The sequence below is a fragment of the Agelaius phoeniceus genome, chromosome 2 (genome assembly GCF_051311805.1).
Source record: "Agelaius phoeniceus isolate bAgePho1 chromosome 2, bAgePho1.hap1, whole genome shotgun sequence".
Lineage (NCBI taxonomy): Eukaryota > Metazoa > Chordata > Aves > Passeriformes > Icteridae > Agelaius > Agelaius phoeniceus.
In genome coordinates this window covers 83,794,303-83,812,917 of record NC_135266.1, presented here as the reverse complement: position 1 = coordinate 83,812,917, position 18,615 = coordinate 83,794,303, and the positions used below count along the sequence as shown (strand labels likewise).

Here is an 18,615-nt window from a genome sequence, read left to right as displayed (position 1 = left end):
AGGAAATTCAGCAAAATACAAGACATTGAAGGTGGGATGCATCTCATTCAAATTTTGCTGTCATATATGTAGCTTTCTAGAAGTTAAGCTAGTTTCAGTGGGCAGAAGTAGGCCTTGATTGATTTGGGGTCCAGAATAAAAGGACAAGATCCTTGATCAGTCCATGATCAGTGCCCCAGATGACTATCTGAAGTTCTCAAGGAATTTGTGAGAGGAATATTACCTTCTGATTGGAACTCAAGGTGGTTTTTCTCTTCAGTAGTTATTACATTAAAGTCTTTGCCAGATTAATTCAGCAAGTACAAGTGTCTGTGAAGATTTGCTGGCACCGTGTTATCATTTTTCAGGAAGCAGTTCTAGCTCAATTCACAAGATGATTCTGCCTGATTGTGTCCAGCCTAGGAGATATGCAAGTCTCATAGGTGAAACAACTGCTCTAATAACATGCTCAGTCAGTCAGGTTTTTTTAGGGAAGTGAATTAGTACTTCCAGAATTGATCCAATATGATACTTTCCTTAATTTCTTTGGATCCTGATGATAGCAATCAAGTAGAAAAAGAGTTTCTATTTTAGTCAAATGTACAGTTGTGCTTCAGATCTGGAATCAAGCATCCATTTATTACTTTATCTGTGCTTGAGTCACCAAACAGAATAGGTTGGGCCAAGAGGGCCAACTTAGAAATGGGCAGATGAGGGCAAATGAAATTGAAAGTGTCTATCTTCAGTTAAATAAATGGAACATATTAATATAAAAATGCATGAGTAATAATCAGCATTATTTCAAAGAAGTATTGAAAAGCAATTCCATTACAGATAGAGCTCTGCACTGGGCTCTGAATGAAACCATGTTCCTATTAGTTCCAGCAATCTTGTTTGCTGTCTGGTGATTTTGCACTGCAGTTATCACCATGGTGTCTGGGTACTTGTAGCAATCAGTGGCGTGTCACAGTTGTTCCGTGCCATTGTTAATACACAAAAAATTACATTGCTTGACAGCTTTTTCCTATTAGGATTGAACTTCTAGTTGACATATTTGTACCCTACATTTTCGCAGCTCAGTCCTGTATCAAATTTAGTTTTGGTGAACATACAATTCAAGTGATACTGATGAAATCCATCAGGTATTATTCTGGATATTTATTCCATGTATTCTATTTATCCTGTGTCATTGCTCCATTCACCAAAGCCCCTGTTGAGGGCAGACTAGTCCCAACTGCATCACTTCTTGTCAGTGAAGCAAAGCCAGTTTTCTGTTTCTGCCAAATAGCTAAAAACACATTACTGAGAGTAAAGCTTGTGAGGAAGAGGGCCCAAAAATTCGTTGTTTTATAGTAAATGATTAAATCTTTAAAGGTAGTTTAAAGAGGGTTGTTGTCTATAGTTGTCCAGCATGTGTTATGTTACAGCTGAAATATCTAATTTTAATCTGAGATACTGGTTAATGCAAACTGCATAAGTCAAATGTAAAATGAAACATTTGTTTCCTGAGAAGTCCCTCACAACAAAGGAAGATGAAAAAACTTCTAAAGAGTTACATAATCTTCACAAAAGGTTATATAAAGATTTATAGGCTACACAGAAAGACAAACACACTCTATATGAGACTAAATACTTATTTTTTTGAGAAATAAGAAATCAGGTATAAATTTATTTGAAATTTGTACCTGATTTCTTATTTACTATATCTTGTCTTGTTGCATATATTGAAATATAGTCATAAAATAATCTTAAAACTGTGCAGCTGTCCTTCCCTCAGGGGCTTCTCACTTTTAAATCCTTCCAGATCTAGTAAAGTACATAAGCTAAGTTGGCTGGTAGCTTCTTCCATTTTCACACTAGAAGTTCTGAGTTGTTACTACAACTTCAGGTTTTTCTGGGGAGATCTAAGAATAGTCACTACAAAAGTTAATCAGTACTTTTTTTAAATGTCTTTGATTATTAAGCCATTAGATGTTGTTGCAAAAAAAAGGCAACATTCAACAAACCCTTTAGCTATTGATATTTCAGGTATTGAGTGATGATGATGTAAGTACCAGTCAATACTGTAAGCAAGCTGATGATTAGCAATTAAAATTGTGAATAGAAAAATCTTATTTTATGCAGTGAAGGAAAGCTTCCAGTATGATTATTGGTATTTTCTCAAAAACTAAAAAATATGCTATGCTGTGGGAAGAAAATAAGGTAAATATTATAGAAACAGCTTTCAAAGTTTAAATGTCCCTTTCCTTGTTTCAAACAGAATCCCATTCAAAGCCTCATATGAACTTCCTTCACATTTATGTGTAGAGACTTGACAAAAAATCTCATAAGAGTGGTAACTCCTACAAAAAAATAAAACAAACCCTAGTGCTTGCCATCAATTTGAATAGCTTTTCCCATCAATATTGTGGTGCTTTTTTTTGTCATCCTGTTTGGAATGCACAAATGCAGAGATGAGCTCAGACAAAACAGAATAGCATCACATCATTTTGTTGAATGCTGTCAGATCTGTGGTTGGTGATGGTGCTCAGCTGAACCACACTGCTCATCCCTCAGATGGAAGTGGTCTGGGTGAGAATGCTGTAAAAGAGCACAGATATTGTGAATAAAGGGAGAATAGAAGAAACAAACAGTGATTTCAGGCAAAGTTGTTGAATGGAAATAAAAGGAATAGTATTAATGGAGAACCAATTCCTCAGTTTTGCTCTTCAGTCTCTTTTTTCCTCATTTACACTCACCACCTTTATTTCCCTCTTCTCTCTGAGAAACAGAAGAGGCAAAGCATTATGAAAATCCAAACAGAAATCTAAATTCTGTGAGCAAAATTAGGGATAGATTATTAAGAGCAAGAGGAAATCAAATTCTGAAGTTGAAAAAATCAGGGATCAGCAGTTGAACTACATATTTAGGAACAGCAGCAATAACTCTGGGCTTTTTTAGTGACTCCTTACTTTTATTAAAAAAAACTGAAAATAACCTGTGTACTGTATGTTATGTACACATGTATTGTGTAAATGGGGGAGAATGAATGTTGAGCATCATGATCTCTTAATAATCATTGTGGATGTAGTTTATATGGAGGTTTCATAACTAGTCCCCACAGGCTTCAAAAAGGTAACCTTTCATATTCTTGTGAAACTCACATCTTCTGCCTGTGGTTAATATGAGATTAAAGATAATTTAGGGACCAAAAGCTACCTAGAACAAACTTACAAGACAAACCAATCACTTCTATTTAGCTTTGTACTCCAATTCCTTAATAATCAGAAGCATTTTGACTTTCCTTAACAGCTCAACAACTCTCAGATGTCTTTTAAAATAGTGCACAGATACAAAGTAAATGCAAAATAAAAACCTGAGCCTGGAAAATAATCTTAGGATGGATCAGTGTGTCCCTACTAAACAATTAAGTGTAAATTAAAATGGAATATATACCACACAGGGAAACACATTTTACACTTCCAGGTTTTTCTTCTGGACATATTTTGCTGTTTAACAGCAAAAGTTGCAAGTACAGTGCAGTATGGAAGGAATTAAGAAAAAGAAAACAACATTTTTTCAGTTAAGCTACAATATATTTTTAAAGAAAAGGGAACTTTGGTTGAAATATTAACAATTTGTCCTGAAAGACACAGCTTGGGAATGGGGACAAACAGAGTTCTAGTCTCCTAATAAAGCTGCTAAAAAGCTTTATTGCACATTTTAGTCTCAAAAGCTTATGTTCCTTTCCCCCACAGCAGTGTGGAAAGGTGAAGTGTAGCCTTAAGATTTTTGAAAAATATTCTGTGTCAGTGGTCTGCAAGCTGAGCTGTGCTGCATTGCAGTACCTCTGCAGCTATTGCCTCACAACAGTCCCTGGAAAAGTGTTAAACCAATTGGAAGTTTCATGTGCTTTCACTCTTTCAAGCGAGCTGATTAACCAGCTCCCTTAAGAGCTCATTGATTACAGTTTGATTAGAGCAGCTGGCACTGCAGAGGTTAAAAAGTTATTACAGAGAAAGAATTTGTGCTTTATCTCTTTGTCAGTGAGCTGCTGCTCAGTGCCTGTTGTGAGGTGAGGAGCTGAGCTTTAGCTACAGAAAGAGTGTGAGGGGGAGAGACACTGTGAGAGGCAGTGTCTGTCTCTGCAGGCAATAGCCAAAGGAATTTTTGAAGAACTGCACCTAAGCAACTCCTGGAAGCTCTGATAACTAAATTTACGTTTTTATTCTTTTGCTCCTAATTCTGAGAGGCTCCATAGTACGTTGGAATAGACCTAACTTTTCTGAGCAGCCCCAGATTTTATGAAAAAGTACCCCTTGTCTTACACATTTGCCTGAGCTGCAGATGCTGAGATTCACTTTTTTGAAAACACCAGGTGAAAAATCCAAGAGTAGCTTCTGAAGGTCTCTGAGGTGATGGATATTTTTTAGCACTTACCCCTTTTTTATTCCTTGTTGCTGCCTCAGAGTGCTAACACTTGTCTCCTCTTTTGGTACAGCAGTCACATAGATTCCTGATGCAGACATTTAACCTTTCCAGCTGCTGTGGGAATTAGGTAGATAAAAATTACGGAAGAAAAAGAAAATAATTGTACTTATTCATCTTTGCCTCGGTTACTTCTGTACTTTGAAATGTGACTAGCCATATTATAACTCCCTTTTCCCAGCTGTTAAGAAGGAATATAGCTTAATTACTTGGATAAAGTTGCATTACAGCAGTTGGCTTTCATCTGGAAGCCACTGTATCCAATTGCCAAAGAATGCAAGATATTAGAGTTACATTTCATGCATGTGCATTAAAGAGCAGAACATAATCTTGGAATGGCCAAGCTGGATCTGACCAAGCACATTTGCTGAGGATCCAGTTTCCAACAGTGGCCAGCAGCTTAGAGAGAGGAGAAAGACCAGGACAAGCATGCAGTGATACTTGCCCTGAGTACTGTCCTACTCACCAGGGGGGTGAAAAATCCTTCCTTGTCCTCAGGCAGAAAACACCACCACTATAAAAATGAATAAAAGCAAAAAAAAAGTTTAGAGGTATGTTTCATAGATTGTCCTGCTGAAGTTCAGTGAGTGAATTTTGTTGAGAAGCTTGGTCATTTTTTAGTTAGGAAAATTGAGAAAGAATGAGTAATACAAATGACAAAACTCAACATTATGATAGTATATTTTTCCCCTTGTATTTGAGCCTTTTTTTTTACTTGACATCACAAGAGACGAAGCATTGTTCCAGAACTAGAGAAATTTTTATTTCAAATCTCCATTCCTTGATAATAGTTGATAGTGCACCAGAGTTCTCCTATGTAAGAGACTTTTTTTTCCCCCTCTTTTTTACAGTGGCATCTCCAACTCTATTGTTTTCTTACTTACCCACAGAGATTTTTTACTGTGTTGAAGAACAGTAAATGGTTTTCTCTAGCTGATGAAATGGCAGGCCCATGCCTTCCTTACTTGTCCATGAAGTGCCCATTGAGAAGAGGTTAGCCAGACCGTAGAATAATTTCAATTTTAAGGGACCTTTAAAGGCCAACTAGCTCCAAACCTCCACCCATGATCTTATATCTTCAACTGCATCAGTTGCTCAGAGCCCCATCCAATCTGGCCTTGCATGTTGCCAGAGATGGCATGACAGATGATGCTGTCAAAACTGTTTCTCCCTTCTTGTAGTTCTAACATGTTTTGCTTCAACAAAAGTTCCAGAGTTCACTTAGCAAGAAATTGCCTCTTTGTTGCAGAGATTTCTGTGTTAGTGGAGATGTTTAACAGGGTTGTGTGGCTGCAATACACAACTACTTCTAGCACACCAAATGGTATTTGTTGTGTTCAAAACTAATCCTTGAGTGCTCCAGGCTATTTCAGCAGTTAATGTACAGGGTTAAATGTTGAGATTGGTATTTTCTGCCTTTCTTTTGATGTAATAAATACAATTTTGTTACCCTTTAGAAAATGCACAAGTGCCAATATAGTATCCACTTGTCTGGCCATGCAAGAAATTTGCCTTAGGTTTAGCTTTAGTGCCTCTCTTTGCTGCATATTATTTAGAATATGCTGCTTTTATTTTTACAATGTTGAAGAAAAGCCTTTAAGTTTATAATTTCATTACAAGTTTCACAATATCTTTACTTCAAGTAAAAAACCCCTAAAGCATATCTAAAATGGAAAGGATGGTTAAAAAATCTCCCTGATAAACTTGCAAATTATTTTCTTATCTCACAGCATTTCCTTTCTGTTTGCCTGAGCTGTTCTCACCACAGCTTCCACTTTACTGCAAATTAACTCTAGTCCCTGAGTGAGTCTGTCTGTGTTCATGGACATTGCCCCAGCACTGACAGATATTTCTGGGGCTTATCAAATGCCACAGCTGAAGCACCAGGGATTACAAATGTTCTTGTAAAGGCAAGCCTTAGTAGGCTTCCCATAAGACACAAAAGGTTACATTTTAATTCCTTTGTTAAATTTGAGGATCACTTTCCTAGTAGAGTTACATAGTGAAACCTGTACAACATAAATATTTTATTCATAAAAGAAGAAATTTTTTTTGTCTTTTCTAAAATAGTCAGCACTCACTATGCATCTATGCATGAAACAAGTTATGGATATATTTTCTTAATGTTTTTCTGCAGATTCACTTGTGTTTAATGTAGTCATCCTTGTCTGCTAGAGTGTATTTGCTGTTTCCTTACAGACTCCTGAGCTTTCTCAATTCCCATTTTCATGAATGTTTCATTTTAAGTACTTAGTTTTTCATTCAACCATATTTAGCTCTTGTTTCTATCAGCTGGCTTTAAATTTCCTTGAACTGTACATTCATTGAAGAATGTACAGTTGTCAATATTGTGCAGGGAAAGTATGGTTTCCTTTTAAAACCCATCTTTTGTCCTTTTCATTTTAAATGTGAAAATATGAAGTTATGTGGTTGGGAGTTTTTTTCCTGTAGTCCTTTAAGCTTCGTTAGAAGTGCAGATCTTGCTTAGTTTTTGTTATTCATACACAGCCTTCTGTGCTTAGTCATATTTATGTACACATGGAAAAAGTGTATCTGTTAATTCCTGCTGGAGATTATTAATTGCTTTCCTTTGACAATTTATTAATTGAAATTCAGTATTTTCTACTTTTTACTGTTTTCTTGAGGTTAGTTAATAAGTTTGGTTGGGAATACAAATAAAGAGTTGGTTTTGGGGTTTTTTTGCAACAGGACTCATGTTTGCAGCTGCTCATTTAATTGGTAAATACAGCCTACAGGTGGTTCCAAATTTTCTTCCCTGTCTTAGAGTTCACTGAAACTCTGTTTTTGCCCTTACCTGACAGCTTTTTCATAAAACAAGGTCTTCTTTCAATGGCAAAGACACGTATGGATATTTCCAGGCCTTCTGAGTGAGCAGCGGGGGGCCCAAGGATAATTCCCTAAAGAACCAGAATAAGGTTGACATTATTTCTGAACCCATTCCAGTGTTTCTTTTCTTAATCTCTGTCTTCTTTCAATTTTTTATTGTGATTTTCATCTGGAAAAATGCATTTGAAATGCTGAAGATGTTTTGTGTTTACTTTCAATTTTTACTTTTTGGGTGATAAGTCATGTCAACATTTTTTCTATTTAAATTCTTTCACAACAGCATCCTTTCATATATCATATGACCCTGAGAAGCTCCTATTTATTGTTATTTGTTTTAAAATGTGTTTTTCTCTTTTCCTCCTCATTGATGTTTGCACTTTGCAAAGACGTGGTTTGTTTCTTTGTTGTTCTGCTTCTTAGTTACTTTCAGTGACAGATGTTCTTTCCTTCTTTTCTTACAGTTAATATAAGCTTGTCCTATCCTATTGCCACTACCTTTCCTAGTCTTCCTGGTAACTGACAAACTTCAGTTTTAGAGATTGTTATATAACTCATAGCTGGCCCTCGGTGATTGGGCTTTTAAAGATGCTGAAGGCTCTTCAGGAAAGTGTTCTTATATCCAAACAGTTTAACACATTTTAGTATATTAGAATTCAAAAACTCACTAGAAACCTGTTTTTCTTCTGCCTTCGGGTGAATTGCTTCATGTAGAGACATGACTGAAAATACAAAGTACTTCATTAACTGGCTGACATTCCACAATGTAGTCAATATTAGCAATGGTCATGTGCTTAAAATAATGATATATAGCTTCTGTGGTGTTCAGCTTGTCCCTAGAAAATATGAATACTAAAATTTAACCTTTCCTTGCAGTAATTTATGTAAAAATACTGAGCAAGTAAAATGTTTCTGTTTGAAATTAAAAGTATATTCTCCTGGTGTTTCCTACAGACCTTCTCTTGAATCTGTTGAAAAGAAAAAAAATTAGTAGTTTTTCTTTTGAATCTATCCTGCCAGTTCACGGTGCATTTGTGTCAGCATTTAGTTAGACAAATTGGAGAGAGAGTTTCTGGTGTTACTTTTTTTGCTTGCAAACTCCGGCAAGGGAGAAAGTGGTGAGGCGCTGGCACAGGTTGCCCAGAGACTTTATGGATGTCCCATCCCTGGAAGTGTTCAAGGCCAGTTTAGATGAGATTTGGAGCATCCTGGTCTCTTGGAAATGTGTCCCTGCCCATGGCAGGGGGCTTGGAACTGGATGATCTTTAAGGTCCCTTCCAACCAATACCATTCTGTGATTCTGTGACTGATTCTATGATACACAGGGAAGAAGTTTTCCCAAAGGATGCAGAGATTGTCACCTGCTTCTGAAGATCTCATGATGAGGAAAGATAGCAAGTCTGATATAAAATGACAAGCATTATGTTGGCATTGATAAATATCACAGGAGACAACAGCATATCAGGGATTTTCTTGGCCCAGTGGCTGTGGCTGCTGTCAGCACAAAATTCTCAGTGAGTGTTAGGGACAGTCTTTCATGATTTTTAGTTTTAAAGTTTATAGTTCTTGACACGTACAGGGATATGCTTTTAATTATAATACAGAGCTAGGCAAAAGCAAAAACAAAAAAGCAAACAAAAAAAGAGTAATGTTTTCTTAAAAAGAGGCCATTGGCTGAGCTGCTTGCCTGAGGTCTCTCAGTCAAGATGTAATTCTCTGTGAGGTCGTTCAGCCTTTGTCGATGAGGTGAGTCTGGTCTCATATTCCCAGTAGAGGGAATATCGATGACTAACTTAGGCTGGATGGACAAAGCTAAGGCAAGATGAATAGGCCTCTTCTGGTATCCCTGCAAAGCAGCTACTGGAAAGTGCTATGCAGACATCAAACTGCTTTCCCCAGCTCAACAGGTGAACCGCTAATGAAGCCAGAAAAAATCTCATGGAGTTCTCTGCCTTTGGTTTATTGCTAGCCAAGAGTTTCTCTCAGGAATAATTCTTCAGGTGAGTTAGTGAAGTCATTATTTTGTTGGAGGGAGAGAAAAATGGGAAAAATCACAGACAAAGTTGTGATTCCAGTAGAAAAATAAAAAATTTAAGAGTTTCAAGGCAAGATAGGAAATTACAAGACAAAAACGCTAGATCATTGGTTGGTTAATTTGAATTTATTCCCTATGGGTGAGAATGACAGCAGAGTGTGAGAAATGAAATAAAGTGTTTATGTTTAAATAGAGAGGGACAATGAGGTAGAGGGAAGATCTATTCCGATCTTCTACTCCTATTTGCTGCACTTGCATGCCCAGCATTTTTAAGGATTTCACTTACAGCAGTGAATAGTTACCATGCTCCATGTGCCTTCCTAGCTCTGATCTCTGCCTCCTGAGAGTGGTAATATGTGGGATCTTTAGTGAAAGTAAAAATACTGATTTGAGGTGCATTTGATGTTTAGGTGACCATGGCATTATGAAGAACAGAAATTTTGTCGAGTAGACTTCTATGCACACTGACACACAGACATAAACACTCATGCAGCCTTTGGAATCTGGGATCCACAGGGCCAGATTTTAAGAGCTATCTTAAAGGGTAAAGGGTATATCTGCAAGAGATCTCATCACAGCTATCATATTCTGCACATTCTCAGACGGTCGGTGCTTGTGAAGGGTAAGTAATAAGGTAAACAGCTTCAGATCATACTCTGAGCTGTGCCTGGCATAAAACTATTTTTCATCAAGTCAACTCAGTGCCTCTGAAAATCTTTGCTACCGAGCTACTTCCACAATTAATTCCCCCTTTTTCCATGATCTTGATCTACGTCACTCTTTCTTACATATCTTGCCTTTTCATGACCGTGAAGATGGCAGCTGACAAGAGAAATAAGAATGAGATTTAGACTTCATTGTCAATCTCAGTACTTCATTACAGACTCATTGAAAATACTTAATTAACTGCAGAGACACTGAAATAATGCCATATGTCATGTCAGCTTCAAAAAAACCTCTCTTTTCAATATTAATTTTGATTATGAAAACTTTTGCTCAATAGAAAAATGCCCTGAAGATACATATTATCTTTGATTTTACCCTCTTTCACCTGTATGGGTTACTGTATAATGGCTGAATTAGAAATTTAAGTGAATGCTGAAGTAAATGGAATTTTTTTAATTAGGTTTTAACTACAGCTGAGTGTGAAGAAGTGTTTAAAGATACAACTTCATTTATCTACAGTTAAAATGTCCATAACCTAAGACTCCATCTTCTTTTAGCAGCTCTAGTATCTTGAACAGAAAGTAACTTTATCCCCTGGTTTCAGGGTGGAAGATGGTTTTAACAATATTATAGTTAATGTTTTCAAAGCCATGCATTCAAATTATGCTCTGAAATAGAAATATCCTGATATTTTGTGACTGATTGCTTCTCATAAAATTCAGTTAAACTATATTTTGTAGCTTAAACATGGATGTAGAAGTCTGGGATAAGTCACCTTTAAGTAAAGTTTGTTTTCAGACATCTTGAAGGACTTTCTTGTGACATTCTAATTTCCTTTGCAGTTTTCAAGAGAAATACGTGAGACTAACCCAAGCAGTAATTACTTTCAGCACTTATAATAATTATTTTTAGCACTTCATTTAATAAGCACATTTGCTTTAAATTGGTCTACAGCTAAGAATTATGCAGAAAATTCAGGTTTTGGTAACTTTGAACAAAACTTCTGAATACTGACTTCAATTGTTGCTTCAGTGCTGTTTGGTGCCTAAACACACCAAGAAATGTGTAACACACATGTTATGAGCCAGGTTGCTTTAGTTTCAGTTGAATGCATACGCCTCCTAGACAAGAATTTTTCATTTTCTTGGAGAGACTCAGATTAGTAGGGATTTTGCTGGCTTACAGATACAGACATTTGGCAACAGGGAGTGAGTGTGAAATGGGGACAGGGGAGAGAGATGGGAAACCCTCATACTTCTGTGTTCTGTCATTTCATTTGTGAAGTGGGTGCTAGAAGTTTTTTCCTCTAGGGAACTTCGGTGGCAATTTTAAGAGGGTTTTTTATGTGTGTGTGTGTCCATACTGTTCAGTATTTCTCTTTTAAACCTTCCATTGTTTTACACATGTGTAGTTGTGTATTTGTGCAAAATTCTGTGTGGTGATCCTCACCTCCTTAACCCTTTGAGCAGCCTCTGATGTAAGTTATCAAAGCAATGCCTGGATCAGAATGATTTCCCTACATGTCTTGAAGGGTAATGCACAGCCAGTCCAGCTTGTGTCCCAAGAGTAATGTACCTACATTATTTTTCTTCTCTGCAATTATATACCCTGCATCTCTGAAAAATAATCTGAAATTTGCATCTATCTTAGAAATTCATTTTCTTTATAAAAGAAGACTACTCAGTGAAAGGTAAGTATCTTCTTTATGATGGGTTTCTAGTTGCTTATTAAACTGAAAAAAGGTTTAGATTAGATGATAGGGGAAAAATCTGTATTCATTGGGTGGTGAGGCACTGGCACAGGTTCCCCAGATTAGGTGCTTCATCCCTGGAAGTGTTCAAGGCCAGGTTGGATGGGGCTTTGAGCAGCCTGTTCTAATGAAATGTGTCCCTGCCCATGGCATTAGGGTTGGAACCAGAAGATCTTTAAGGTCCCTTCCAACCCAAGACATTCTATGATTCTAATCTTTCCCAGTATTGAGTACCAGGAAATAGTTCATGTTATCATTCTTGATTGGATTCAAAAATTCAAAAGTGAGGTGTACTGAACAGGCCCACAGGGACAGCAGAGGTTCTGACAGGCTGTGGGTACTAACTCTGTCCTTGAATTTGCACAGTTCTCTTATTGTTATTTAGTTCAGCCACCTTTAAGGATCAGACAGGTAAGACAGTAATAATGTTTTGAAAGTAAAGAGAGAGCAATGTAAGTGATAAATCTTAGTTATTGGACAGAAACTGTAAGTTTCAGTGTTAGGAGTCAACCTGCATTGGAACAAAGAATTCTTAAATTAATGTCATTACTCAAAAGCTTTATAAATTCAGGATTGTCATAAAATAACCCAAGAAGAGGAGAAATATCTGCAACATGATGGAAATAACTGCTGCAAAGGAAAATTCTGGTTATTTTGAGTACAGTAACTGCCATATTGTCTTGTCTGTGTGTTCCCCACGAATATTTTATTTCAGATAAAATTGCATCTTTTATGTCTGACAAGTGACCATATAAGGTGAGTTTAATGTACTGGGAATGAAACATCATTGGTTCTAGAATAAAGGAACTCATTTCAGCATGTGAGTAAGGGCAGGCCTGGCTGGATCTGGGCCTTCACCTCCAGGATATTTTGAAGAAAATGGTTATCTGTTTTCTGCTTCAATCCTTTCATAATGGAAACTCAGGGAGGTGTACTAAATGGACTTTTTCACAAAGCCATCTGGTTCCCACAGAAATTTTCATCTGCCAAATGAAACACCTTGCTTCAAAACCATGGGAATTCAGAAAAAGTCCAAATTATTTCAACTTGAAAGTGCTTTTGTGTTATGTGTTACAAAGTTGGGATATCTAACGTCAACACTTTCTGCTTCTTGAATTGGGGTCACTTTCCTTAGCATATCATGTAAACAGGAGCCCATAAGATGCTTCATTTCCTGGCCTTTAGAGTGGAGTAGAAGTGTAGGAGCACAGCAGAACTATTTTCCAAATGTCAATACTGTCAGTTGACTGTCAGAAATACAATCATTTTAGAAGAAGTTAGGGAGAGAAATCAATTCTGGTAAACATGCCCTTCTGAAAAAGGGATGCAGATTACCCCCATCAGGAAACAAGTTCAGTTTATGCTTTGTAAGTTGTTATTGCATTTCTAGATATGCTTCTGTCTGTGATTTTTCTGTGATGTTTCAAAATATGTCTGTAGGTGCCACAGAGAGTCGTGGAAAGTCTGAGGGTGCTGAGAAAGAAAACAAAGATAAATAAACATAGAGATAAATATTTTATATTTACTTACTTCCACCCAGATTCAGGTGACTTAAAGCCAATGTGCCTGCTAGTGTGTATACTACTAATACTATGGATTATAGTATATTTTAAAATTTTACAAGTATACTCTAGATGGCATAAAATATATATAGATGTAAAAATATTATTATGTTTAATATTCTCTCTTTGGAAAGGCCAATACACTCAGTAGAAAAGGCTTGGCACAGGAAGGCTGTAGGCTGTCCAAATCTGGGTCCAAAGATAGTAACCAAATGGTTGATATTTCTCTTTTGTGTGAATAAATGTCCAGGTGTGATACTGTGATGTCTGTTGAGTCTTATGGTAAGAGACTGAAAGAAACCATCTACAGAAAAGTCAGTATTTACCACTGGTGTTATTGCTCTGCCTCTTACAATAGAGTTTTAACTTCTGTGGAGAAATTGGAGGGTATTGCATTGTCACATGGGTAGATTCCCGTTCCTATATTTAGGAGAGATTTTGCCTTTGAAATCTCTCAGTGTATTTATCTCTTCACCAAGAGTGGCTGAACAAGAACACAACATATTTCTCAGCTTCTTTTACCACTTCCAAGGTATGTTGTATGTTGTCTCCTTTAGCATTTCTAGATCTGGAAAACAACGAGGTGAGAGCTGTTGTTACTGAGACCTTAACAGCATCGAGTCACAAGTGGTTCAGTTCACGAAGTCATCCTAGTAATTTTTTTTTAAGAAAACATTACTCCTAATGGAATTTGAGAACAATGCCTGCTGATTGCTGTTTGCACTTGTTCTGCATTCTCTCCTAAGTCTCTTTGCATTGTTTCTAAGTTCGAAAACTGAGTCATACTTAAATTGCCTACATCGGGATAGTAAATAAAATGGCAATTACTGAGCAATCTCATTTCTAACACATTTAAGTGATTTATGGCTGCAGTAGACAATGTATTAAAATTCTGCATGTGAAATTAAAAACATAATGGCTGGAAAACTATGTGTGAGCTCAAAGGAAGGTACAAAATACCTTCCAAATAATCCAAATAATTAATGGATGCCAGCAAGAAAGTTGTAGGTAGTGTTAAAAAATAAAAATATAGGTAAATATATTCAAAAAGAAAATAGTATTAAGGTTCTTTAATAGTTTCATATTCAAGCTCTGTATAGGAAAGAATGCAGTGTTCAATTTTCTGTTCCTCTTCCCAGAGAAAATGGGAGCAAAACCAGTTTTAAAATTGACTGCAGTGAAACACTAACACAAACAACAGATTTTCCACTGGGCTCTGGAAACAGAGGGGTTTAGAGCATGGAGCAGGCAGTGTGCTGGGCCTGCAGGGGGAAAGCACTTTGGAGGGCAAGGGCTGCAAAACCCCTTTGCCTGTTTTGTTTGTTCCAGAGCCTTGGAAAGCCATGTAGGCAACTGCCTCCAGCTTCGCAGAAGGGATCAGTGTCCCTCAGCTGTTGGTTGGAGGGACAAGCCTGGCTCTCTGAGGCTCTCCCTTCCTTCTCCCTCCCAGCTCTCCCTCTTCTCTCGTTCCCCCTCCTTTTTATTGCAGAAGTGGCCTGGGCTTTTATCATTGGGCAGAAAAGATCACTTTTTCCTGTACTTCAGAGTAATCTGGAACTTTGTGTGTAAGACATGAGTCTCCACTCTTCCAATATGATTGTCATAATGGAGAATTCTGTGAGAGGTTTTTTTCCAAGCCCAAGGAGGTGCTTTCACATCTTTTCCTTGTTTCCCCACAGATTTTCACTCTCAGTTCATGATCTGTTGTGACAATGACAGCAGAAGAGGGCCTCTTGACCTCGCGATTAAAGCATAAGATTGACAACCAGGCATCGTGGGTTCTGCTTAACTCTACCACTTGCATTTGCATTGCTTATCAAGGTTTTGGGTTGGGGTTTTTTCACCTTTTTCCTTTAGGTTATTCTACTGTTATGGTATTGCAGTTCACTTTGGTCCTTTATATGGCATTGTTTGTAAAACAAGGTGTGATGTAGCAAGGCGTAATGGAGCATGATTATAAGATCATTGTGAAATTTGATGAGAAGCCTGTTCAGCACTTCCCATTCACCAAAGAATCCCTGCTGAGCTCACTGGGTCTGGATTCCAAGGGGTCTTTTAGTGAGTAATGTGCAAAAACAGGCTCTTTGACTTAATCCTTGTGACTTAATCCTAAAATATGTTTTGTGACTTCAGTGGAAGCTGTGCATGTCCAATGATTGTTTTATCAGTCCATTTTCATTTGTAAAGTACTCAGAGATCTGCTGGGCAGCCAGGCTTTTATTTGATCTTTAGTATGCACTACATGAGTGAGCTGATTTTTAGCTTGTCTTTGAGCATAAATAATGGTTGTGAGCACCATGGTTGGCAATGTATTTTGGTGATAAGAGTCCTGCATTAATTAAGTACAAGAATAATTCATGATTTTAAGTGGTTTCCTTATGTTCATGCATTCAGTTAATTGTGTGCAATTTTAAAAATCTCTCTATAACTTCAGATGATACAGGACCCCTAAATCTTTTTATTTCATATGACCTGGGGTCCTAGGTCCATTAGCTTAACAAGAGTAGAGTCTATATTTTTTTCCAAGCAGAAAATTAACAAATCTGGAAATGCAATTAATTGTTCCATAAGGAGAGGAATTTTAATGACAAAAGCTGAGATTTCATTTCATGTGTATATCAAGACAGCAATGTATTATTAAAAGTGACATAACTTAGTTTATAAACAGTTTCTTAATAATAAGTAAACATAATTATAAAACAGTTTTCTTAATAGATCTCTTGAATAATTTAATACAGGAAGCCAGATTTTTTGAGTGCCTTCTTCAACAGAGGTTGCCATATGATATTTGCATTCAAAGAATTACACAAAGAATGTTTCTCTTTAGAAAACTGAGTATTTTCAATAGGTCTGATGCCAAAGGCATGCTGCCTCTCATAGTGGCCATCATATTTCACTGTTCTGAGGCAGCTGTTTTCACACTTCCAATTTTTAATCTCCCTTGTTTTTCTTTTCACTATAACCAGATCTGTAAACTTCTGGGGTTTGTAAATCTTTCTTGGGGCTAAATATATATATCCCTGTAATGTATTTTACCTTAAATTATTGATATGTATGTTCAATTGTAACTTTATCTTAATGCAGTTTTTGTCTGGGAATTATTATACAATGCTATTTAAGAAGTCCTCAATTGCTTTTGTGTAAGAAATTTAGATATTAAATAGTAAGATAAATTTCTAGAGTATTCATTGTATTCTTACTGACTGGGGAGATTTACTTCTTCATGTCTGTGATAAAGGCTGCTGGGACTTGTGAAGTTCTCATTTATGGGACAGTATTTTATTAAATTTAGGATTGATTTTTTGTACTGTTACAGCTGATAGTAAGGCATTGTAAAAACACAACAATTCTGGGTGTCTCTGATAGCTGACAAAAACCACTAAATAGGCAAAGACAGCCCAATATCCCAAGGGAGCAGTCAGGTGATTTTGTCCAAATATGTCAGGTTTCTCTGCATGTAGTACAGGTAAAGTCAAGGACTTGAACAGTGAAAACGGTGTGCAGATATTCCAAATTGATTTTGTAAGCATTAGGGATTCCCTGAAAGAAAGTATGAGGTCAGTATCACATACTCAGTGTCCTGGGCCAGATAGGAGTAGGGAGATCTCCCAGATAGTGCATGAAGTGTCCAGGGGACTGTCCAAAGCCCTGCGTGTGGTTAGTGCTGGGGTAGAGGTCTGGTGCAGTGGGGAGCTCAGGCTGGTGAGCGCTGCTGCTGCTGCTGCTGCTGCTGTGCCATGGTCCAGGGGGACGTGGCTGCTTCTGTCGAGGGCATAGGGCAGCAAGGACTTTACACCCACAGGAATGTCATAAGGTGACAATTGTGACAAAATGCTGCATGGGGAAAGAGTCTACAGAAGATACCACCAAGTAAACTCCTCCAAATCAATGACAGTCTTTTGCAGAGCCCATGGGCACACAAGAAGTCGCCAAGTGTGTGGACGCACACACACATGTAATTCTTTCCTACTTCTGATAACCTCTCTCTCTCTGCTTTCACTGGCTTTTTCCTATAGACAAATCGATCTGATTTCTTCTTACTCTATAAAAACATTGGGTCTTTCAAATCAAAGATTTTCATTGCATGATATAAACACCTTACAGTCATGGCTCAGTGTCATGGTTTGACATAGCTTGGTTTTTAGTTTTGATTTTTTGTAATAACAGTGAAAAGATTGAATTTTCAACAATTCAGCAAATGTAAACATGAGTTAAATTACCCTGATACTATCCCATTCCAGTGTCATTGCTGGCATTAAGTCCAGCTTTGCATCTCATCATTTTACAGAGCTGATGTACAGATTTACATGCTTGAGATATGCCATGAGACTACAAGGATTTCTTGATGGTTCTCTCACGATCAGTGGCTTGTCATGTGTTTGGTTACAGGAAAGTTCTTTAAACGACTAATATAAAATTGCAATAAATACATAAATACACAACCTTAATACATAATAATGCAATTATTGTTTAGGTTTTTAGTAAGTAAAATTAAATCTAGGTTTTCCTATTAGATAATCTAAAATTATTTATAGTATATTAAATGCACTCATCCTTAATTCTCTCTAGACTGTGAATCTTTAATGCACAACAATCACTATAAAGTTCAAAACTGGTCATTTTACTTCAGCCTACAGCATTAGCAATCAATAGGAGTAAGATAAGAAAATATGAAGCTAGTACTTCCCGTATCTCAAATTATTTATACAAAAGCTGTGTGGAAAATTGCTTTATCTATTATTTGTAATATATTTCAATTAATTTGTTCAAATAAAATGCAGCTTCTAATAATAGGATGGTGATGAAAAGCAAATGAAAAAATATGATGTGTTATGAATACAAGAAAAAGAAAAATACAAGAAAGAGATAAAAAATTATTTCATGTAGGTTTTGTTTAAAAATAACAGAGCCAATTATTTTTTTCTGAATCTTTCAGTTTCACCAGCAGGCTCACCTTCCTATAGGATACTCTTTGTTATATTTTTATCTTAAACATGTTTCAGATTATAGCATTTTATATACTTCCCTTTAAATTTTAGTCTGACTCGTCAAGATATTTACCTGCGTTAAAACTCAGAAAGAAATTTTTGATGACTTGAAGGAAACTAATTTTGATCCTTAGCAAAAGGAAAACCTTTTCTACAGGTTGTTTTGAAGTCAGCATTAATTGAGACAAAACAGAGACAAAGCAAGAAAACAAGTATGTCATTTTGTCAGTGATATATTTAACATTAAATTAATATCTTTTTAACTGTTTTTGCAGATCTTCAAAAGAGTGCTTTTGGGTCTAATTAATCTGTCTCCTCGGGAAG

General features: G+C 36.7%; 1 protein-coding gene across 29 annotated transcripts in view; it reads left to right on the top strand.

Moving 5' to 3' along the window:
• The window catches only part of DLG2 (discs large MAGUK scaffold protein 2), a 983,885-nt gene that overhangs the window by 789,053 nt on the left and 176,217 nt on the right, over positions 1-18,615 (top strand). The gene's annotated exons all lie outside the window — the stretch shown is intronic.